Source organism: Tyto alba, unplaced genomic scaffold (genome assembly GCF_018691265.1).
Source record: "Tyto alba isolate M040663 unplaced genomic scaffold, T.alba_DEE_v4.0 Super-Scaffold_13, whole genome shotgun sequence".
Taxonomy (NCBI): domain Eukaryota; kingdom Metazoa; phylum Chordata; class Aves; order Strigiformes; family Tytonidae; genus Tyto; species Tyto alba.
The window spans coordinates 12,873,020-12,896,813 of NW_024881275.1; the positions used below are offsets into that span (position 1 = coordinate 12,873,020).

Below are 23,794 nucleotides of genomic sequence, written 5' to 3' on the forward strand. Positions count from 1 at the left end.
TCCAGGAGCCTCCACAAGATTTTAGAAATTGGCTTTGTCATTAGGCACTTCATTAATCTGGAAGCCACTGCAAGATAACCATCTCCAGGAAGGAGTTACCCAGAGCATCCAACCATCCCTTGTTGCAGCAGAGGAAGATTCACTCTCCTATGGCACAGCCCAGATGTCCAGTCTGGCAGAGATCAAGACTTCCCCTTATATTCCCTGTCTCTGTGTCATACCCAGCCAGTCCTGCTATGTCATTGTTTGGGTCTGGCTAAGGAGACAGGGAAGAAGTTGAGGAAGAAGTTGAAGGGACTCAGGTAGAGGTGAAGAGGCTTTGCAAGAGGAGCACTTAATTTGGGAGCAGTAGCCAACAGGTTCAATGGTGGCTCCGGTTGCTGCTGTTCTCCCAAGATCAAGGGCTATCAGACCCTGTGGGATGTGCATCCATCAGCAGAAGTACATTAAGAGAGATCAGCCTAAGAAAATCCTGGCTGGGAAAGCCATTAACAAGGTGAAAATTGCACATGAGTGATAGGGAGGTATATGATATACCTCAATATGGTAGCCCAGATTCATGAAAATTCATTGATAAATGCTAGTAGATTATCATTTTTGATAAGCTACAGAACACAATCTGCATTAGTATTACTTTCAAATGCTTCCAGAACACATTACAGAGATCTGCTGATATTTCAGCCATTTTCACCCTGAATTTCTCCTATGATCCTTTTGACTTCATTCTTTTCTGTTTTAGCAACGGTCTCCACCTACCGGCTATGTTTGTCTGATGCATTCAAAAGTGACCATTTTTTCTACCTGTTTCTTCTTGTATTCCTGGTCTGAAAATATATGAAAACAATCAAATCAGTTTATTTAAACCTCAGTAGTCCATGGCTTTCCATGTCAACCCTCTAAACTGTAGAGTGGTTGTTGTACAGCTTATTTGGGGACAGAAACTTGAATGGTGTGTTTCTGAACACTGCACTGGGCTACACAGTGCTGTGCAGTTCTGGGAGGTATGTGGCTGAGTGGCGAAGCCTAGTGAGCTGATGTGTTTGTGTGTCCTGCAAGACCAGGCAAGGGCTGCTTGCCAGGGTTTGTGCCTGGAGTTTAGAGCAACTCATTGGCTTGTCTGGCAATTCAGATTTGCATTTTTGCTCCTCAGAGATATTGGGTTAGAAGAATGTTGTTACAGTGAAACTGCAGCTGATCCTTGCTGATCCTCAACAAAAGGTAAAAGCAATCCTATGCAAGTCTGCTAATTATTCTGCATTGTGGTATAGTTGGTCATCTGTCCATTTTGCTTATCTTACTATTGCAGCCAATACACACAATGTCAGTAACTGAAAGAAAAAGAGAGACCAGTCTTGCAGTGCATAGTAATTGATTATATCACGTGAATTATGCATTAAAATGTCTCAGTTATGCTTTTCCTTTTATAGATTCACTGAAATAAAGCTTGTGCTATGTCAATCTACTATTGCCTCTCTTCTTCTTGAGAAGAATCCTGAAACATACTTTTTCATTACCTGTTTTTTAAAAAGCTGAAATATGATAAGATGCCTCAACAGGAGATTTGTGTGATCAGTTCTACACATACATGTAATAAAATGACACTACTTACTCTACACAGAATGTGGGCAAGAAAGACAAATCAGTGAGGACCAGAGGTAAAAAAGAAAGGAAAAATTTAACTCTCGTTCTTTGGCATGAACTAACTATATATAAAGTGCTTCTTTCCTACTCTAGTGTTATGAGCTGGAAGTTTTCTGTAAACAACCAGTTGAAAATGAGTCTTAAGGAAAATAAGGTATTTTAACTTTTGATAGGAAAATGAGAAAGCAATATACATAGATGTCCAGGAGAATCCATATATACATAACTGAAAGTCATTGAGCAACTTGCCTGTTTATCCCAGAATATGAATATGATGGATATGGCCTATAAACAATACATGCAATAACAACGGATCTGCCTGAAGGACAAAAATAAGTTAGACCCCAAAATAAAGGATATTTTTTTCCATAGTTTTAACACACTATTGAACAATGAGTTCCCAAGGGTTTGAAAAGCCAGAAGCTAGTAATAATCTCAGAAATATCTTACATTTAGTACAGATAAGATAAATGTAATTTGTAACTCTTATGATACAAATAGGAAATGTCAGTAATTACTTATTGTTATAAACACAGTCTTAAGTTTATGTGGGATCACAGAAGTCAAAGAAATATTAATTTAAAATTCTGTGGGCACTCAGGACATTTAGTTATATCCCAACAGCCTCATAATGTACACAAGGTTTTGGTTTGTCAGATCTGGGTGGAACTTCTCATTTGCTATGAAGTTGATCTGACTGTAAAGCAGTTACTGAGTACCAAAAAAGTGAAGTGTCCTTGATCTTGTCCAGCGAGGAGCACATACCAACACAATGGCTGTGCTAGTTTCTTTGCGGCTATAGGATTGAGTTATCAGTTCCAATGGCAGGACTGTAAGAGTGCTTGTTTCTGAAGGCTAATTATTTCTTTCTGCTTCAGGGAAAATGGAGACATGGACAGGAGCTATAAGGACATTAGCACAGGCACTGCATGATACTTTCATCACTACAACTCTTCAGTTTCAACCCATGCTGGGACCTCATAGATGTACATCAGTGTTTCTCCAGGATCTTCCCAGAGGACCTGGCCTTACTGCAACTGGTAAGGATCTTCCTCCCATTCTCAGCCACATTTCAGGAAGATACTAGGAAGATACTTGGTTCTCTTCTTATTTCTTCCATATACAGTCTTGGAAGGAACAGCCTGAGTGGGATCTTCTGTGGAGGAACAGTGATTTTCAGATAACAGGAACAGGACCAGATGCCTTGTTTCCTATGTGGAAAAGATGATACAAGATTCTGGAATAACGTAAGTCTTTACCTGGAAATCTTGGTATCAAAAGTAAGACCGAATGTATTAATGTTGAAGACAAAAAGAACTGATCAAGCCTTGCTTTTGGCTGTGCAAAACAAAACTCAGAGCAGTCATATTCTATGTGGTGTTATGTTTTCTAAATATCAGGATCCTTTTGCATAAATAGCTTTTACACTGACTACTTGTGACCATTGATATCAGCTGCCTTTAAAAATCACCAGAGAATCAATGTATAAATGTGTGCAAACAGTAACTTTTCAAGCTACCTCAAATGCTTGAAGTTATTGCAGTTAATAAGCAACTGATAATTTGAATAATTTTAAAGTAACCTTTTAAAATTTAGAAGTTTTTATTGTAAATCCTTGAAGGGTTTGGTTCTCTCACCTTTTAAATAAATAGAATTGTTCCCTTTGATGTAAATAAGTGCTGAGTCACTCTAAGAAAGACTGTATCTACAAGAACAAAGAGATTATTTATATATACTTTTAAAGTTATGAGTAATTTTGTTTTAAAATCTTACATAAATATGGCAACTGGCAGTCCATATTCGCAGAGCCACACAATCATTAATTTGCTGAGACTGGCCGGCAACCCTGGAGATCATCCAGTGCAACTCACTGCTCAAAGATGTGCTATCCAGAGCAATCCACTCAGGACCACTCCCTGCCCTCAGTTATTTATACACATGGATAAAATACCCTTCTTTTCTCCACTCTGAACAGCCTCAGCTCTCTTACCTCTCCTTGTGTAAGACATGCTTCAGTACCCTGTCATCTTTGTGGTTCTTCTCTAGACTTGCTCTGCTATGTCCATGTCTCTCTTGTACTGGGGAAACCAGAACTGGAGTCATCACTTTGGATGTGCCTCATCAGGGATGAGCAGAAGGGAAAGATCACCTCCTTTCACCTGCTGGCAATGGTTCTCCTAATGAAGCCCAGAATACCATTGACCATCTTTGAGGCAAGAACACATTGCTGGCTTATGCTAAAAAGGACCCCCAGGTCCTTTTCCGTCAAGTTATTTTCCAGTCAGTTGGATCCCAGTGTGTACTGACACCTAGGGTAATTCCTCCCCAGGTGCAGGACTTGGCATTTTCCATTACTGAACTTCAAAAGGCTCCTGTTGACCCATTTCTCCAACCTGTCCAGGCGCCTCTGGAAGGCAGCACACCCATCCAGCCTATTAGCCACTCCTCCCAGTTTTGTGTCATCTGCAAACTCGTTGAGGGTGCAGTCTGTCCTGACATCCTGGTCACTAGCAAAGAGGTTAAACGATATTGGTCCTAATCTTGACCACTGGGATACACCATTGATGATGGTCCTCCAGCTGGAGACTGTGTGCCACTGGTCACAACTCTCTGAGTCCAGCTGTTGAATTTCCTTCTTCTCTTCATGCTTTTCCTTCCTGGAGACAAGAATGATACCTGCTTTCTCCCAGTCCTTAGGAACCTTCTTGTTCACCATGAGCTTTCAAAGGTGATCAGGAGTTGCCTCAAAATACACGTGTGGGTGCACCCTGTCACAGCCCATGAATTTGTGTCTGTCCAGTTTGTTTAAATGTTCCCTAACTTGATTCTCCTCCAGTGAAGGAAAGTCCTAATTTTTGCCCTCTTCCTCTCACGATCTTGAACCCCACCACCTCTTGGATGTCTTGTTCCATGCTCTATTTCCCTTCCCACAGATATCACTGTGGTTCAGGTGACCCATGAAGACAAAGATCTGCCAAAATGAGGCTTCTTCCAGTTGTCTGAAGGAGGCATCATCTACTTTTTGATGCTTAGGTGGTCTGTAGTAGTAGTGTGGTCTCACCACAAGGTTGCCCATGTTATTCTTCTCTCTAACCCCAGTCCATGACATCTCAGTGGCTTATTATGCCTCCTTAGGTGGAAATTCATGCATCCCCACTGGTCTCTCACTAAGTTTGGATGAACTGCTACATCACCTGTTTTGAACAGGAACCATTGTTCAGAATCTGGGACTTGAATCTACAACTTCTGGCTCTGCAAAAATAGTGGCACTAAGTAGTACAAACTAGTGGCCAAAATATATAACTTCTGGCTGTTGAGCACTGGCTTGTTTATTTGTTTACTTGCATTCATAGGCTTTTCTAGTGTTGTTAGTACATTTAACAGGTGTAGCTCCTCAGTTTTATGGTCCAAGACTGGCAAATAGCACTACATTCAAAACAAATTTTCAGTATTAGGTAATTAAGGAGAAGCACCCTTTTTTATTCTTTACTAAATGTTTACTTTTGCACTTAGTTCAAGTCTACTTCTCCACAAAAAGTAGAAGAAGAAACTTCAGAGTGTGGTGGAGGCACACAGCAGACTAGACACATCCTATTTAATAAAACCATTCAGAACAGATATTACTGCATATCTACTCCTATTTATGGGAGTTGTGTATTATCTCAGAGTTTCATCCAATTTGGAAAATATCTGATATGTAATAACTAAGTTACATATGGTGATAGGGAGAAAAGATGAGAGAAAATGTAGTTCTCAGAAACATTTGTGCCACCCCCAGTGACTAATTTTTAATCCACTGGTAGATTTTAAGTCAGGGCTTAAGTAAGTGTGAGAAATTTTATAAAAGGCAAAACATGCTACTTTGATTATCTAAAATGTAGTAAATATGTTAATTTGTATTTTGAAAGCCTTGTGCAGTACACTTGGTAATAGCTAACATTTAAATACCAGCCATCTTTGCATATCGGCTTTTGAAACCCCAAGAGCTTTTGCCATTTGTTCCGATTAGGTCTGTCTTCAGTAGATAAGTCTCTTAGGTAATTTGAAGCACAGGCACACAATGAAGTCCGTTTGATGGTCTGAGACTAGAAAATGTCTCTTACCCAATTAATTAATGCTGTTCTTTTAAAATTCCTGTTCATGTTTCGTTTTATATGCCATTCCCTCAGATGTCTGAACACCAGCACACTTATTTTAGGATTTTTTTCTGTAGTTCTAAAGAGTTGCTTCTTATGTAAGCAGCTACACTTTTTACTATGAGCTACATAATGGTCCGTATTCCTTTTCACATCTGTGTGCACGGTGACACACTCCCACCAGATCATTTCATAAGATATCTGCTGTAGGGTTTAAAGCTAAACTGACCTTTTTTACTCCAATATATTACATCCACCAGACTGAGGATTATTTAAAACCAGAAGCAAGCAGAGGATAGAGACAAAGGAGGAAGAGCTAAGCTCTCACTCTCTGTAGTGTTGTCTGCTCCCTTTCCCTTTAATATTACAATTGAAGTTACATGCTCTGAAGATTTCCTTTAACTTTCTTACCTTTTTTTCCCCATTGAATCGGTGGCTGCTAGTGCTGAGTGCAAAACTGATTTCCAGCTATACAGTCACTGCATTATTTAAGCTTTCATCTCTATTATGTAGTTACTTTATTAATACCATTTTTAAGATCATGACCTTAATTCAATGTTTAAAGGAACAAAGGCAAATGTCTCAGTCAGTGACACATTTCTCATTTTAAGGAGAGATAAACCTCCTGCTCAGCCTAGAATTATGGAAGTTGGAAATGTAGGAAACATTTCTCAGCATGCATATTCTGCAAAACGTGCTCCAAGGCAGCAAACACCACTTCTGAGCCTACAGCCTTTGTCAGCCATTTTACACATAAGTAATGTTCTTGTGAGCATGTCAGACATCTTGCAGAGAAATAATATCACTTGTGCATGGCAACCAGCAGGAGACATTGCTAAACAGTACCCATTTTTTATTAGAACTGCTTTAACGAGCAGGAAAAAGTTACTGTTTTATTTTCGAGACCTGTGAAGGCACTAGGAAATTATACTGCTCTTGCAGGCAGATAAGGATATTAAAGATTTTACTTTTATTACAGACATATTGTAGCACTGTGAGGTAGTCAAAGAGATATAAAATGAAAGTACTGCACCAGCTAAAGAAATGCTGATACTTGTCCTTAAGTCAGTAAGAGTTTTATGTTGAAATGTCTGTGAAAGTAATTCACAAATAGCTCAGACTGGACTTAAGCCTTGATTTTCCTACTCCCAGCTCCTCCTTTCTCTTTTTTCATCTGTCCGACTTTCATCTTACTGGTGATCTAAATGTACACAGTGAGATGAGATGCTGGAATTGGTAAGATAGAAGTGATTCCTATTAAACTACACATTCTCAAATCAAAATAAATAGGAAGCAAAGGATTATGTTGCGGCTTGTTAATGTAAAAATTTTGGCAACTTTCACTACATAATGTGGTTCTTTATAACCACCAAAGTTGTTTTTTCTTTGCAGCTCCTGTCAAGCACAACTGCAAAACTAAATCCAGTCTCAGAAATTAAAATGGTGCATGGAGTGCACTTTTAAAAACCCAATGTTCTGTGGACCAGAGAGTACTGAGGTTGTTCCTTGCATAACTAAAAGAACAGGGAGACATTAAGAATAAAAATAGAAGTGAAATAGCCAGTGTTGTCAGATACAATTTGCCAGACTTTTGATCAGAAAAATATTTTCTATGACACTTTTTTAATCAGTAACTGAGATTGGCAGTGCTATTGTTCACTGTAAGAACTGTAGGAATTATTAACTATTTCAGTGCTTTACCTCAGCATTTTTTCCTGGGTTATTCATTCCATTTATAAGATGAAGCATTTTTTTTTTTTTGTTTTCGTAAGGTGACTCTTTGCTTTGCTTTTGTAAATGGAGTATGTTTGCCCAACCTGTTTTATTTCATGTTTGTATAGTGGATGCCCCTGTGTAGCTTTGTCCTGACAGCTGTGACACTTGTTTGACTCTTCTGCACAAGTCAAGCATTGCTCCCCACTGCATTGCCCAGGGACCCTCCTTGCATCACTCCTTCTTAATGTAGTTTTCCTCATGTGCTGTACCAAAAGATTGTTAGATTGGTAAAGCTTCTTTGATTTTGCCCAAGTTTTAATATATGGTATAATCTGGAAAACATGAGACTTGACCTCTTGATAATGTTGCATGTTCGGAAAAAGAATAGCAACCGATCACACTGGAAATCTCAATAGGGTATGTTGCACACAGTATTGTCTATATTCAGATTTGTTGTTGGAATTCACAACTCCGTATCACTATAGAACTTTAGGAATAAGTCCCTGATGTTCTTGCACTGACATGCTGGTATTTGTCCTTCGCTCACCCTGTCTCCTTGGAAAGCATGTGGAAAGTGCCATCATTTCACTGCCCACGTGTCTTTGTTATCCTGAGGAAGTATGTGGCACCAATTTGTCCATCCATAATACATGCTTGTGAAGCCTCCCATCATGCTGCCACCCCACATCTTAAAGGCTTTCCCTGTGACAAGAGCACAACCCCTCTACTCACTGTTCAGAGGCAGGAGGAAGACACCCATCCGGTGACAGATCTAAACTAACAGGTGTCTCTGGAGAGGTGCCCTGAAGGAAAGTACAAGAGCTATAGAAAGCATCCATGTTGTTGGAGAAAAGAAGCTGTCTGGACATCTCAGCCCCCTTGATCTTAGGAGAGAAAGACCCTTTGTCCCAGGAGAAGATGAAGGAGAAGGCAGAAAACTATTGCAAAAAACTGGCCAGAAAAGTGAGGGAGATTGCTTTTGGAGATTCATGTTCATCAAAAGGAGACATGCCGCAGAAGACACTGTAATGACAAAAGCAAAAGAGCAAATCAGTGGGGAGTGAGCTAAAGATTAAATGAGAATGTGAAAAAAGATTACTGGAAACATCTATGGCACAGGGGTTAATTGGAAGGAGGAAAAAAATCAGGCTGCTTTGTAAACATGTTGTCTGCAGCATAGGTATATAAGAATGAATACAGAAAAAAGAGTGTTCCTAAAAGGGTAGCAGACAAACAAGTGAAAATAACTGAGTTTTCTCTTCTCTGCCCTGCCTGAAGAATTATTTTTTTATTGCTCCTCAAGTTATAGTTTCCTTAGATAAATGAAATAAAAGAAATTTTTCTCTGATCCACTAAGAAATTGATTTGACTCAAAGTCAAATATTTAGTTGGAAGAGTGTTTACTTTCTAAAACCTAGAAAATGTATTTTAGAACATCCCCCCCCAAATATATATATTTTTTTAATTAAAATTTAGAACATTTCAGTTTGGAAATATAAAAAATATGATTCCTTTTTTCATTCTCCCTCCTCCTTCTCTCCCTCCTTGCCTCCCTCCCTCCATCTCTCCCCCTTCCTTTTCCAGTTGTTTTATTTTAGTATTTCTTCTTCCATTCTTGTTCATTCTCTTTCTCTCACTTTCCTCTCCTTTTCTCTTTTTCCTACAATTATTTTCTGTATTTTCAAGAATATGCCTGGTCAGCCTCAAAACTAATTTATTTGAAGTATAAATGATGTGTCAGAAAATATGTGCCAGGCTCTAATAGCAGCATTTATTTGAAAGACTACCAACATACATGAAGGTATAGGACAAGTATTTCAGCTGCAGGTTCAAAGAACATAGTACCCTCAAAGAATTCTTAAAAAAGACTAGATCCAAATTAAATGGAGGAGAAAAAAATGTGTTAATTGACCTAGAAAATACATAGAGAGGAATAAAACTGTGCATGTAAGATTCAAACTGCGGACTGTGATCAATTACTTTATTGCTATGCTGAATGCTGGAAAACTTCAGTTATCTATGAAGTCTACTAAGGATGCACACTTAAAATAGGTCCTATGCTAATCAGAAGAAAACTTCAGCTGTGATTCTGTTCTGGTGTTGGCCTGCTACATATTGGCAATAGGGTACAATGCAGTGGAATTTAGAGAAAAAAAAATGAGTTCAGTCAGTAGTCTCAACAGTTACAATACTGACCATATTCAGTTATTCAAATCAATAATTTCTGACTGCTCCAGATAAGATAACTTTATGCTTCCACATAACACCTGTGTCATCCATCCTAAAACTGCATGACACAGCTTCACCAGGGAGCAGTTTTAAAAAGCCATTTAAGCCTTAAACAGCAAAACATGGACTTTCTTCAGTCTCTTGAGCTTGTGTGCATCTGTGCTGACAACCTTTATACCAATGCTGAAATGAATTAGCAAATGCAGGACGTAGGCAATCTGCTGTAGCACAAGATCAAACTGTCAGTGAAGAAATTACCTGGAAAAAAGTGTTTCTCACATTAGTCAGAAAAATATCAGGAGTCAATGACAGTTGTTATTTATTGGTAAGGCTGGGGCAGTTACTGTGTTTTATTTGTTTTTTTTTTTTTTTTTTTTAGTGATCAATGACATCAGTGTATGATGCCTCATATTGTGTCTTCTAAGTGCTCCAGCCTTGACACATGGTAGGGGACTAGTCTTATGAAATAACTGTTCTTATGTGTATCCTTTATTTAACTGTTCCACCCTCTCTACTTATCTCCCTTTCATCCTACAGTTTTTAACTGCATTGAAAGGCCTAAACTTCAAGAATGTACTATTTTTAAATTCTCAATTTATGAAGGTTACCTGTTGTTAGCACCTGTTACTTGCAGAAGAACAGTTTCCTTTATGGTCAACCCCAGGGACTTTCCACTGGTGAGGCGGAAAAAAATTTGATAAAGCTAAGTTTTGGAGGAGGGATGTTACGTAGAATTAAACCACTCCTAGCTTACAATTTATGAGAGAAATTTTTCCCTCTGTATAGCTGTAAAGAGGTTGATGATAGAGTGGGTGATTTGTCACATGAAATGTTAAAAGGGGGGCAAAATGGATGGGGCATAGGGAAGGAGGCAGTGTGCTTGAAAGAAAAGTAAAATTGTCTTTATACTCTCTAGGAAGTGTCAGAACAAAACTGACACAATTCACTCAATATCTTAAACCTAAAGATTTTCACACCACTCAGGGTTTTCTGGAGCTGATTTATGCAACCTGATATGTTGAGAAACACCTCAGACAGGCAACTGAATGTTGATCTTCTGCAAAAACTCCCATGCTATACTCTCTTCTTTCCATGACAGACATTATGACTTTCACTATATTCGCACTTTTGGTTGGGTTTGATTTCTACAGGCATTCATGTGAGTACTTTTGTGTGGTTATGTGAATCCATTCATATATACAGTAGTTTTGGAAATTGCCTAAGGAAGCTTGCTTTGGAAACATTATAAGAGTTACACTCATGTAAAAGAAGAAGTAACTTGGGCCTACTATTCAATGCAGCAGAGATTTTAAATGTTTTTGTTTTTTTTTTTTTTTTTTCTCTTTTTAAGCAATTACAGAAAGATAATGAAACAATTTTGGATAACAATCTACAAAAGGACCATACCCTGGCAGCCTTCTGTGAGTAGATTAAAAGCAAAATAGAAAATAAATTACTGATTTTAGAATATTTTTTCAGTTACAGTTATTAGATTACAAGGATTCAGACAATGAGCTGATGAATGCTAACCCACTAACCCGCTAACTTGAATAAGTTCCCAAAGCAATAATAAAGACAGAAAATGTTTTTGGTGGTTGGTTAAGGTCTCATTGTGGGGAATCAAAATACATGTCTTAAATGCTGTTGTCTAAAATAACCTAATGGGAATGCTCTCCTTTGATTGGAAAAATGCATAAGAGAGATGAGACTAGCCAGAGTTCTAAAGAGAGCTTCCATGTTTTGTTATATCTTCTAGATGATAAATAGCTTCCTCACTGTGCTTTACTATTTGTCTAGTTCCTGTAAGAAACCATTTTATGTCTTTGATCATCTTTATCACCTTTCTTCGTAGGTCATCTTTATCACCTTTCACTTTTCTCCTATATCCTTTCTGTCTGTCTTATCAACTGTTCAAGATTCAAAAATGTCATGGATCTGTACAGTGGTATAAAGATAACTTCTGTTTCATTCCACACTTAATTTCCATTTCCATTTCCATTTCCATTTCCATTTCCATTTCCATTTCCATTTCCATTTCCATTTCCATTTCCATTTCCCCCTTCTTTCCTATCCCTTCTGGGACTCTGAAACGACCTTTGCTGAGAGTATTGACTGACTGTTTTTTGGCCTCAAGCTAGGCAGAATGTATAATCCATATTTCCTTGTCCTCTTTGTAGAGTGACTTCATCAGCAAATTCCGTATTTTTAGTATCATTATACCATCAATATATATATATATACACACATATCATCAATGTCATTATCATATTCTTACCCATGTATCAACTAATTACTCTTTAGAATATTCTATCACTTTTCTCCAGTGGATATTGATATACTGAGCTGCAGTTCCTGTCTTGTCCATCAGACAAGCACACACAGAGAAAAGTTGTATCACTAGACACCTCCCAGTCCTTTAGTAACAAGGCAGTTTTAAGAAGTTTCTCATGATCAGGTGTTCCACAGACCATTTCCTTTAAGAGTCTAGGATTTATCTGTAGATCCACAGTTCAGCTGAAACCAATAAATCAATAAGAACAATGTTCTAGGTGCTCAAGGATGAATTATGTGGTCCCCTTTAAATTAGGGGATTCACACCCCTCCCAGTTTTGCCTAGACATACAACTTTTAGTAAGAATAGTGTCTTAAAGATAATTCCAAATGTTTCTGAAAAGCATATTTTTTTTTTTTCCTTGCAGGCTTTACCAGCTTGTTGAAATTAATCACCTTTCTCCTAATGCACTGTGAAACAATTTCCACCAGGAAATGAGAGTTGACCAGTTCTTAGCTACTAGTAAATTTGAATTAACGTGGAACAATTTATGCTATGTGAAACACATGCTTTATACTTGTGGCAAATTCATTACTTACCTTCAAAATCTTGAAAAATCACCTCTGTACTGGGATAAACTGATTGTTAATACTGCTCCAGTTTGCTACAGTTAGATCATCTTTGAAATGAAGGTGCTTTTCCCCAAAGGAGGCAGAAATTAAATTTCACTTCTTTTCTGGATGTCCAGCATATGAAGTTTGGTTCATAAAAAAACCTTTCTCAAGCATCTCTTAAATTACTAATTAAATTGCCTCTCTTCTGAGTAAATGATTTCTGAGATCTTTAAAATGTCTCCGTTAAAGCTTAGTGTTAGGGTAGTCTTGATCCACTGAGTTACATGCTAGCACACTTTTATTAGAATAGATGCTCACAGCTAATGACCCAGTCCAAGAAGGAGTTGGTGTGGGAGCTGGATACTCCACTACCATGACCAGTCTGCTTCATGCAGTATAGTCTTTCCCAGCCAGACAAAAATATCTGCCAGGAAATCATTTATGCTGCAATGTTTCACTGAGAACTGTGCAATGGGTCTTAGAGCTCAAAACTGCAGCTCTTCATGAAGTATAACATATTTTATCATTCTTTAATAATAAAAAAATTTGAAGTTATTTTATTGTTTCTGACATCTTTCTGTTTTCTCTGACTTTCTGGCAGCCAGTTAATTTTAGAAGAGTGAATGAACAATATTAAGAGTGAGGTCTATACTAGAGTCACACCCTAAAATTTGCCAGAGAGATATCTGAGTGGCAAAACATGGTCTCAGATCTTTGTCCTTCTGGAAGATCTGTGCAGGCCATTGCTCCCAAGCAAGGGGTGAGCTGGAAGGGAACACTATGACTCAAGTGAGCAATGGTCCACCACTTCTCACCAGCAATTTACACAGGAGGAGTCCCATGGAGTCTTCTCAGAAATATCACTGTGCTCTTAATTTGGTAAAAACCTTTAGGAAAGGCAAGGTATAGCCAACCCCCCATAACCACCTTGGGTTATATCCTATTCCCAACAGAAATCTCCAGTTATTTCTGTTTGTGCCTGATTTTATGTTTGTGTCTCCAATTATAATGTTTTCTGAAATTACTGGCAACATATGTTTGGATAGCCTTGTCTTTAATTCTTTTTCAACTTTAAAGAGCAAGTCCGGACAGAGACAGATTAACTGAACATTTAAATCAGTTTCAACATTTTTTAATCATCAGCTGAAGTTTGACTCTGTTGCATTTGCTGTAACCATCCTTGATATGCAGCAAGTCATCTCTGAGCAGGTGTATGCATTTTTCAGTTCTTTATACGAATCTATAAAAAAAATGCCTATGAATCTTTATGCTACTTGGTACAGGCAAATGATTCTTATTACTCCCTTTACTCCCTACATAGATACGGAAAAAAGAAAAATGTTTCTTATGGGATAGCAGTCATAAAATGTTTGACAGATCCTGAAACCACTGATTCAAAAACTTTAATATACATGAGTAGCACTGAAATAAGGAAAGAAATTCATGTTTTAGGTTCAGACTGAGTACTGTTTAATCTCTTTCTGTATCTTTGAGGTAGGGACTGAGATTCTTTGTGTGTTCAAGTTATGTACACACTTAGAAGAATAAACAAATACTGAAAATTACTCTTTTTAGCATGTCTTTTTAAAATGATGTTGAGTTTCAAAATCTCCTCATGAGTTTGCTTATTTCAAAATCATATAATCTTTTTCTATAATCCTGTGTTTTCATTTTTTCTCTGTGGATCTGTTAAAGGCATTTGAGATTAATAAGAAGAGTTGAGAGTTCACTAGACAGAAGGAACATTGAAACAAGTTCTACAAAATTGTATAAAATGCATAAAGTAAGCAATAGGAAAAAAGACATTTTATTATGAGGCTTTCAGTTACCACACTCTTGAACTTTAAATGGAAACATAAACAGGTTGAAAGCTAATATGTAATGACATGGAACTTTAAATCAGCATTTTTCTGTTGAATGCTGGTCTCCAAAAAAATATCCTCTTATTAGACAGCAAAATGACTTCAGATTTACCTTGTCAATACGGTGGATTTACTGATGAATTTCAAATCTGCTTCTCAGAAATTTCTGGGTAGGAAGACTTGTTAATAATCTCTATCTGAAGAGCATTTTGTACTCTAATCACTGTCCAAAGTCAGTCTTTCAGGCAAAATAGTATATTCCTCAAAGTGTTTGAGTGTATGATTTGTATCCATGATAATACAATAATGTGCAATGACAATCACACTATTGTTCCTGAGAATCTTAGTTTATATATACATTGGATTATTAGTTACAATAGCTGTATTTAACTTAGTTTTATTGATCTACTGATGTTGCCAAGTATTATTATTAATACTTCCTGGAACAATGTAAACCCATTACATATGCACCTCAACTAGAAGTTTTAATGCTGCTTAATGGTCATCAGAATAGTCCTTAAAATCTTAGAATTTTTTTTCTTCAAATTTGCCTTTGGGATCAAATAGTTAATTCTTGACAAGAACAGTTATTTACCTTTTTCTCTCTACTGATATCTTACTCACAATAAAATAATTTGGGTCTAGCAAACTGAAGTGGAAATAGAACTTTTTAAGCTCAGAGGTAACAAAAGAAGTTGAGAGGGAAAATATGGCTGGTATTTCACCAAACTATCAAATACATTGTATCTGTAATCAAACGAAAAATATCAAGTAAGAAATCTGAACTGTTTATATAAAAAACAGTTAAAACATGGAACAAGTTGTATTAAAACGAAACTAAAGTGACTTAACTAAAATAAATTATATCAAGATTTTCAAGAATTGTATTTACTTTAATGCAAAATATGCCCTCAAATCCATAGACTGTCTTGGTATCTACAGCTGGATCTTACATTTTAAAAGGTCTAACACTGAATAGTAAATTATTTTAAGTGATCCTATTGTGAAGAAGTTCTCACCTTGTGATATTGTAATTCTAAAATTCTTATATCTCCTTGCAGATTTATTGCATAATCTGTTCAAGGGAACATTAAAAAAAAAAAAAAAAAAGAAGTATTTATGCAAAAGTAAGACATGCTGATGCACCACTGAGGATAGATGTTGCTGTGGTTATATGCATTGTATTCAAGTAGAAAATTTACTATATCATTCAAGTACTCATCCAATTCTTTCAAATAAGTCTTGAGAAGAAAAGGTACAAATAAATCTGATAAGATATTTAATAGTAAAAAAGAAAATCTAATCTGTGACAACACTTAGAAAGCAACATAATTCATGCAACTGGAGGATGTCCATCAAAGAAAAAGAGGTGTATTTTCCCTTGGGACATGAGACTATATAGCCAGTTTCATAAGAAACAATTTAGGTCTTGAATATTGCATACATATGGGACAGTAAAGAAAAGAGGATACGGGTGATCATAGACATGGAAGATAGCTAAAAGCAGTTTTAGATTCTGAAATGTAATGTGTCAGGACATGGGAAGAAAGCCTTTTCCCTTCAATTATTTTTAGCAGAAAGAGTTATCTAGCAGGAAGGAAGGAAGGAAGGAAGGAAGGAAGGAAGGAAGGAAGGAAGGAAGGAAGGAAGGAAGGAAGGAAGGAAGGAAGGAAGGAAGGAAGGAAGGAAGGAAGGAAGGAAGGAAGGAAGGAAGGAAGGAAGGAAGGAAGGAAGGAAGGAAGGAAGGAAGGAAGGAAGGAAGGAAGGAAGGAAGGAAGGAAGGAAGGAAGGAAGGAAGGAAGGAAGGAAGGAAGGAAGGAAGGAAGGAAGGAAGGAAGGAAGGAAGGAAGGAAGGAAGGAAGGAAGGAAGGAAGGAAGGAAGGAAGGAAGGAAGGAAGGAAGGAAGGAAGGAAGGAAGGAAGGAAGGAAGGAAGGAAGGAAGGAAGGAAGGAAGGAAGGAAGGAAGGAAGGAAGGAAGGAAGGAAGGAAGGAAGGAAGGAAGGAAGGAAGGAAGGAAGGAAGGAAGGAAGGAAGGAAGGAAGGAAGGAAGGAAGGAAGGAAGGAAGGAAGGAAGGAAGGAAGGAAGGAAGGAAGGAAGGAAGGAAGGAAGGAAGGAAGGAAGGAAGGAAGGAAGGAAGGAAGGAAGGAAGGAAGGAAGGAAGGAAGGAAGGAAGGAAGGAAGGAAGGAAGGAAGGAAGGAAGGAAGGAAGGAAGGAAGGAAGGAAGGAAGGAAGGAAGGAAGGAAGGAAGGAAGGAAGGAAGGAAGGAAGGAAGGAAGGAAGGAAGGAAGGAAGGAAGGAAGGAAGGAAGGAAGGAAGGAAGGAAGGAAGGAAGGAAGGAAGGAAGGAAGGAAGGAAGGAAGGAAGGAAGGAAGGAAGGAAGGAAGGAAGGAAGGAAGGAAGGAAGGAAGGAAGGAAGGAAGGAAGGAAGGAAGGAAGGAAGGAAGGAAGGAAGGAAGGAAGGAAGGAAGGAAGGAAGGAAGGAAGGAAGGAAGGAAGGAAGGAAGGAAGGAAGGAAGGAAGGAAGGAAGGAAGGAAGGAAGGAAGGAAGGAAGGAAGGAAGGAAGGAAGGAAGGAAGGAAGGAAGGAAGGAAGGAAGGAAGGAAGGAAGGAAGGAAGGAAGGAAGGAAGGAAGGAAGGAAGGAAGGAAGGAAGGAAGGAAGGAAGGAAGGAAGGAAGGAAGGAAGGAAGGAAGGAAGGAAGGAAGGAAGGAAGGAAGGAAGGAAGGAAGGAAGGAAGGAAGGAAGGAAGGAAGGAAGGAAGGAAGGAAGGAAGGAAGGAAGGAAGGAAGGAAGGAAGGAAGGAAGGAAGGAAGGAAGGAAGGAAGGAAGGAAGGAAGGAAGGAAGGAAGGAAGGAAGGAAGGAAGGAAGGAAGGAAGGAAGGAAGGAAGGAAGGAAGGAAGGAAGGAAGGAAGGAAGGAAGGAAGGAAGGAAGGAAGGAAGGAAGGAAGGAAGGAAGGAAGGAAGGAAGGAAGGAAGGAAGGAAGGAAGGAAGGAAGGAAGGAAGGAAGGAAGGAAGGAAGGAAGGAAGGAAGGAAGGAAGGAAGGAAGGAAGGAAGGAAGGAAGGAAGGAAGGAAGGAAGGAAGGAAGGAAGGAAGGAAGGAAGGAAGGAAGGAAGGAAGGAAGGAAGGAAGGAAGGAAGGAAGGAAGGAAGGAAGGAAGGAAGGAAGGAAGGAAGGAAGGAAGGAAGGAAGGAAGGAAGGAAGGAAGGAAGGAAGGAAGGAAGGAAGGAAGGAAGGAAGGAAGGAAGGAAGGAAGGAAGGAAGGAAGGAAGGAAGGAAGGAAGGAAGGAAGGAAGGAAGGAAGGAAGGAAGGAAGGAAGGAAGGAAGGAAGGAAGGAAGGAAGGAAGGAAGGAAGGAAGGAAGGAAGGAAGGAAGGAAGGAAGGAAGGAAGGAAGGAAGGAAGGAAGGAAGGAAGGAAGGAAGGAAGGAAGGAAGGAAGGAAGGAAGGAAGGAAGGAAGGAAGGAAGGAAGGAAGGAAGGAAGGAAGGAAGGAAGGAAGGAAGGAAGGAAGGAAGGAAGGAAGGAAGGAAGGAAGGAAGGAAGGAAGGAAGGAAGGAAGGAAGGAAGGAAGGAAGGAAGGAAGGAAGGAAGGAAGGAAGGAAGGAAGGAAGGAAGGAAGGAAGGAAGGAAGGAAGGAAGGAAGGAAGGAAGGAAGGAAGGAAGGAAGGAAGGAAGGAAGGAAGGAAGGAAGGAAATTTTCTATATAAAAATCCTTAAATACAGTAGTTCATGGGGAAATATTCTAATCAGGCTGCCTATGTCCTCAGAACTCAGTACATTGCCACATGGAGGAAGCTGTTCCAGTGATTTTCCTTTGTGCCATTGTATTGTCTTCTTCCTCTGAAGCCTGTAATAGATGTTTTGTAGATCCTGCAGCACTGTGCCTGAAAAACACGTTTTCTTCCTCTGCTGCAATTTAATATCAATAATATTGTTTGCAGCCTCAGTGAATGTACACTTTATCTTCTTCTTGTGCAGATGATTTTGAGAGCTCTAAACATGTATTTTCATCTGCTGCAATGTTTGAATAAAGTTTTACAAGGGCAGACTGACTTTCAGGATAGTACAAGCCAGTGAGTTTCCATCTTCATTTATTTGATCCCTGCCATTCCATGTCTCTTCATTATACTCGGGTCAGTGATTTTATCCCCTGTTTTAGAACTGAAGTTCCCTGTAATCAGAGGATGCTGTACAAATTCTTCTCCAGTGTAACTCCACTGTTGTCAAAGTACTTACACGAGGGATGAATTTGGCTCAGAATATTTGGCATAATGTCAATGAGTTACTGTAGCTGCTCTAGGTCTCTTTATTTTCATCATCCTTGGCTGTTCTACTTGGTACTTAAACTTGAGCAGTGGTCAGATTTATTGGGGTTCTCTAGAGTGGGATTAAAATAAACTTGACACAGCCTGAATTACGTCCTGATACATGGTGTTCCTTACTCATACCCCTCTTACACCTTCACACAGAGCCAAAACTGAGTATCCTGAATGGGAGGTGGGAGCTGAAGATGTACAACACCCATTACAACTAAAGGAAATGAGAAGGAGAATTGCATGTGTTAAATCTCAAGAACAAGATTCAGGGCATAATGTGTGGGTTTTTTGCCACATTTTATGAACTGTTAGTTTCTGTTAAAAAATGCCAGAAATCTTGTAATTTTGATCTTTGTATGAAATTCCAAAAAGATTTGGTGGTATTCCATTATTCTTCTGTGCATTATGCAAAAGATATCATTGATATATTTTTCCATTAACATGAAAATTCCTATAGTGTAAAATTAAGTTAGTGATATTTGTCCTTAACTGCAGTGTGGCAATATCTGCAGAAGAGTTCAAAAGGACACCAAATCACTATTTTTTGTGACATATTTATCTCATATGGTTGTACTGATTTAGTGATTTCCTTGGTCACCTGCAAGTGTCTTGCAGGATATTTTTCCATTGTAATATCAGGATATATTTATTCCTTGATGGAAAAAAAATACAAGCACATTTAGTTTCCTTTTCCTATCCATCCTATGAAGCTTGGGAATATCAGATTACGAATTCTCTAAAAGACAATAAAATTCTCAGACCTACCTGGCCTATTCATAAACTCAAGTTTAGGAAAAACCCCAGGCTAAAGTAGCCATCTAGTCTGCATGATTTGAGAATTTCACCTAACATGTCCCTCCTACTACAGGAAAGCCAGGTTTTGGTAGTAATTCCAGTATCTATATATCTCTCTCTTATTTGATAAGTACATTGTAACTGCAGCTCTTGTTTTGTTATTTTGTTTTGGTTTTGTTTTTTTTTCCAAGTTTATGAATTTATTACAGGATATCAGTAATATTGCTCCAGTGCCTGGATCCATTGTAGCAGCGTCCAAGGCAAAGGGCCCTGCTAAGCCATTATGTATTTGAGTGGTTTTCATTCCAGCAGTACTTGTTATTTGCTCTTTTTTTAATATGTTGCATACTGGGTCCATAGTGCAATACCATACCAGTTATGTGTAAGATCTGAGAAGATCTAATCAAAGGATTTCCACTCAGCATGTGTAAATTCTCACTAGGTACTGAGCTGAAGCATATTCAAGCATGATACCTTACAGAGCCAGTCAAATACAGAATAACTGATAGGCTGATTTGATAAAAACTGTCCAGATTCATCAAGCCATTTCTATAACTATCTTGCATCTGGTTAAGTATCAATAAAAATAACTAGCTGAACCAACTGTAAAATAAAAACAAAGCAAGAGAGTGTAACAAATCATACTGAACATCCTGTGAAATTCCCAGAGTGATGGGATTAAAGTTTGTACTGAATGTCTTGGTAGGCCATCACAAGCCATCTGAAGGTCTAAACTGTCTCTTTGGAATCTGAATATAGGCTAGAGAGTGAAATGGTGCTGCTTTTGGCTGATTGCTTCCAGAACAAGTCAATAATGAAAGGGACAAGGAGAGCGGGGACTAGCTAGGACCTTGTCTGTCTGCCACGGATATTTGGCAGAAGATCTGAGACAATCACATTTCCTGCTGCTGGCCAGCAGTAAATGGCTATGGTTCCTCCTGGGGACCACTGTACCGGAGAGCTGTCTTCAAGGTGGAAATGTCTCCAGAAACTGACAATATAATTCTGTGGAGAAAAACAAAAATTTCACTGTAGAAACATGTGTAAGAGTGTGCATTCTGTCCCAAATTCACACACAGAAAGAGCAGTGACCTTGCTGGGCAAACAATGTCTTGATAAAAAATTCAGTCATTTTTTTCCATGGAAGAGAAAACAAGAAAAAATGTGTTTTGGTATGCACGAAGCATATTCTTGCAGAAGATCTATCCCTAAGAATTAGGTCAGCTTTGTACTTTACCTTTTTTATGTAGTGGAGCACAGGAACTTCATTATTTTAGCTGAATTATTAATGTACTATATATTCATCCAAAGGAGCACCATTGTATTTTAATATAAGTTTTGTTTAGTTAACAGAAACAGAAATCTCCCTATCATGGTTATTTTCCTTTCATAGTTGTTTGTAGGAGTGACCAAATTCTCCCTTGCTTTTGAAGGCAACCAGTCACATAAAAAAAATAATTTATTTTTGAGATTTGAGAATGTATGTATGTTAGTGTTTGTGCACATGCCTCTCTCTCTCTCTGAAAATGACACACACAAATACCCTGTAAGTAACAAACAATGGTCATTTTGAGACTTATAGTAGAATTTTGGGGAAAAGATTTAATTTTGTAACCCAAGGACCTCTAAAATAGCAAACAATTATCCACCTTGTCTGCAACAGTAAAGATGGATAATATAGCAATATGATTTAAAAATTGATCTTAGCTCCACTCAGCTCAGCATAAAGGAAAATATATGACCTGCTGAGGAGACATAGTGAGCCTGCAGCATATAGTATATCACTGCCAAAAGTTAGAAAAGGCTTTAAAAGGCCTTGCTACTGAGAATGGAGTTTTCCATCTGATGTAAATTTCTAGAGATACTTTTATCTGACCTTGAAAAACTTGAATTGTAGTCAATGACTACCTCATATGAGCAGTGTAGGTAGAATATCCTGAAAATTTTGTTCTTGATATGTTCCAAGAAGCACCTGTGGAAGGAAGTAACTGTCTCTGATTCAGCTGGAGAAGCTGGAGGCCTATTTAACGACAGTATCATAGGCTTCCATGGGGATATTTTAGAATATTACAGCTTCAGGCTACTGGTTTCATTAGAACTAGTCCACTATCTATTTGTATCTTTAAGCAATTGAATTTACAGAAGAGTTTAGCAGTTTGAAATTCCCAGCAAAGCAACTAAAATAGGGAATAGATTTTCAGAACTCACCTCTCATTGATAGAGCTATGGATTCCAAAATGCTGCTGAACTGCTGCCACAAAATTTGGCCGAAAAGAACTAATGTGTGCTTGAAACTGGAAATTTAAAAGTGCAGATATGTTCTCATGAAGATAAAAATAGGTAAGAATTAGGTAAAACGTCAGCAAAATAAATTAAAGCTGAAGTGCTTTACATGTCATTTGCCACCAGTTCTGAGAGCTTATGCAGTCAGTTTCTGCACACTGGCTGATGCATGGTTATTTGTTAAAGCTTGATACCTTGGCAGTGTGTCTCAAGTGCTGCAGTTCGGTTTCTCCACAGGTATCGGAGGCTGATGGACATTTCTAAAAAGGTAACAGCGGAGCACGTCATTGCTGTGTGCATTGCCAGCTGGCATCAGTTCCAATAATAACAACAACAAGGTGGGCTGGGTGCATCCCTGGAAGGCACACAGAAGATGATGCCCAACAAATCCTTACCTCACATCAGGCAGCAAACTTTCTCTTCATTCAATGCAGCTATGTTTGATCTCTACCAGGTAATGGACATGAAGCAATATTTACATTTGTTACACTGCCTAATGTTGATCCCACTATCAATATTAATAATGCAATAGAATGTAATGGAAATAATTAATAAAAAGTTAAAAAAAATAAAATTTGGTATCATATACTTTCCTGCTCATGTACACTGCATTTCTCACAGTCTGTCACTAATTATATGAAAGAGAAAAATATTGAATGGTACTTTTAGGAATCAAAGGATAAATTTGAGGAAAAAATTGCTGTTCAGAATTTTGATGGAATTTGTCCAAGCCAGTGTGATCCTGACCTTTTTTATTCCATGTTTTAAGTTGTTTTAAAAAAAGGTAAGAGGCCATCTTTTTTGTCCTTAAGGAAATTGTGCCATTTGTTCTTAAAATCTCCCATTTTTTGATGACTTTGAAGGGAAAAGTCTTGTAAGCTATAGCTATCAAGGATTGTCTATGAAAACATAGATAACATGTAAAGGTAACATGGTTAAAGAGTTGGGCTGTCCCTCACACTTCCAAGAAAGTCACTACCATACAAATTCTTTCTTTTTCTCCATAGTGCTTTGCCAGAGATGAAATAGGTGGAATCTTTCCTCATCTATACCAGCACTATTGCAAGTAAGAAATCTGTGAAAAAGTCCATATTCAATCAGCTGAACAACTATGAATCAGACTAAAGCTTATATCATTCAGCAGAAAGTCTAGGAAAGAAACCTGCCTAATTTCCAAAGATCAAACACTGTGTCTGTTTGACCTTTATTAACTATGAACTATTATCTATCAACTGTGAACTAACATTGACAGTAGTTATACAAATTAGGATTTTTCTGTAATTCTATTCTGGCTCCACAAGTGTAACTGGAAGCAGACTTTTGCACTGCATCATCACTTTGGGCTGTTAAAACAAGTTCATTAATTTAATCACTGCTACTTTGCAGCTTAACCTGTCAGGCTAAGGGCTCTGGACTTTTATCTGAGATGGAATATCAGGAACTGGATTAAAAGTGATTGAAAATTATCGTCTCTCCTTCTCCCTTGAGAACTGCTGTTTGACTTCAGATCGTGAAAACTGTACTGCTGTCCTTCATATTCAAGTTCTGCAATTTTTTTTTTTTGTATGTACATATCCCATGAGATTGTCCTGCTAGTCATTCTTTGAATACTTGCCATTAAAATTTTTCACTGTTTATTAGGGGGGTGCAACTAGACACATCTTAACCATTTTTAAACAGAAATAAATTCTCTTTCCCCTCCTTCATCACTACAGAGTTTCTTCTGCACATTGATGTGGAAATGGTGAGTCTGTTCTTCACTTCAAATAGTTAAATAAGTAAAAAGCTAGCGACTCTGTTTATGTTCTCATTACCACTACTTTTAAACTGAACAAATCTGAACTCAGTGGAATTAAACTGATTTTGAACAGGAGTGAAAGAAAAGTCCACTCTTTCTAGAATTTCTTTACACAGGTCAGAATGACTT

General features: G+C 38.1%; 1 long non-coding RNA gene across 1 annotated transcript; it reads left to right on the plus strand.

The window, feature by feature from the left end:
- The first annotated feature begins 2,847 nt into the window (after window positions 1-2,847).
- LOC116963794 lies at window positions 2,848-13,031 on the plus strand. The gene is made up of 4 exons (XR_004408397.1): window positions 2,848-2,888; window positions 10,102-10,167; window positions 11,074-11,143; window positions 12,422-13,031. It is a non-coding gene; the product is annotated as an uncharacterized LOC116963794 (long non-coding RNA).
- Window positions 13,032-23,794: the final 10,763 nt, after the last annotated feature.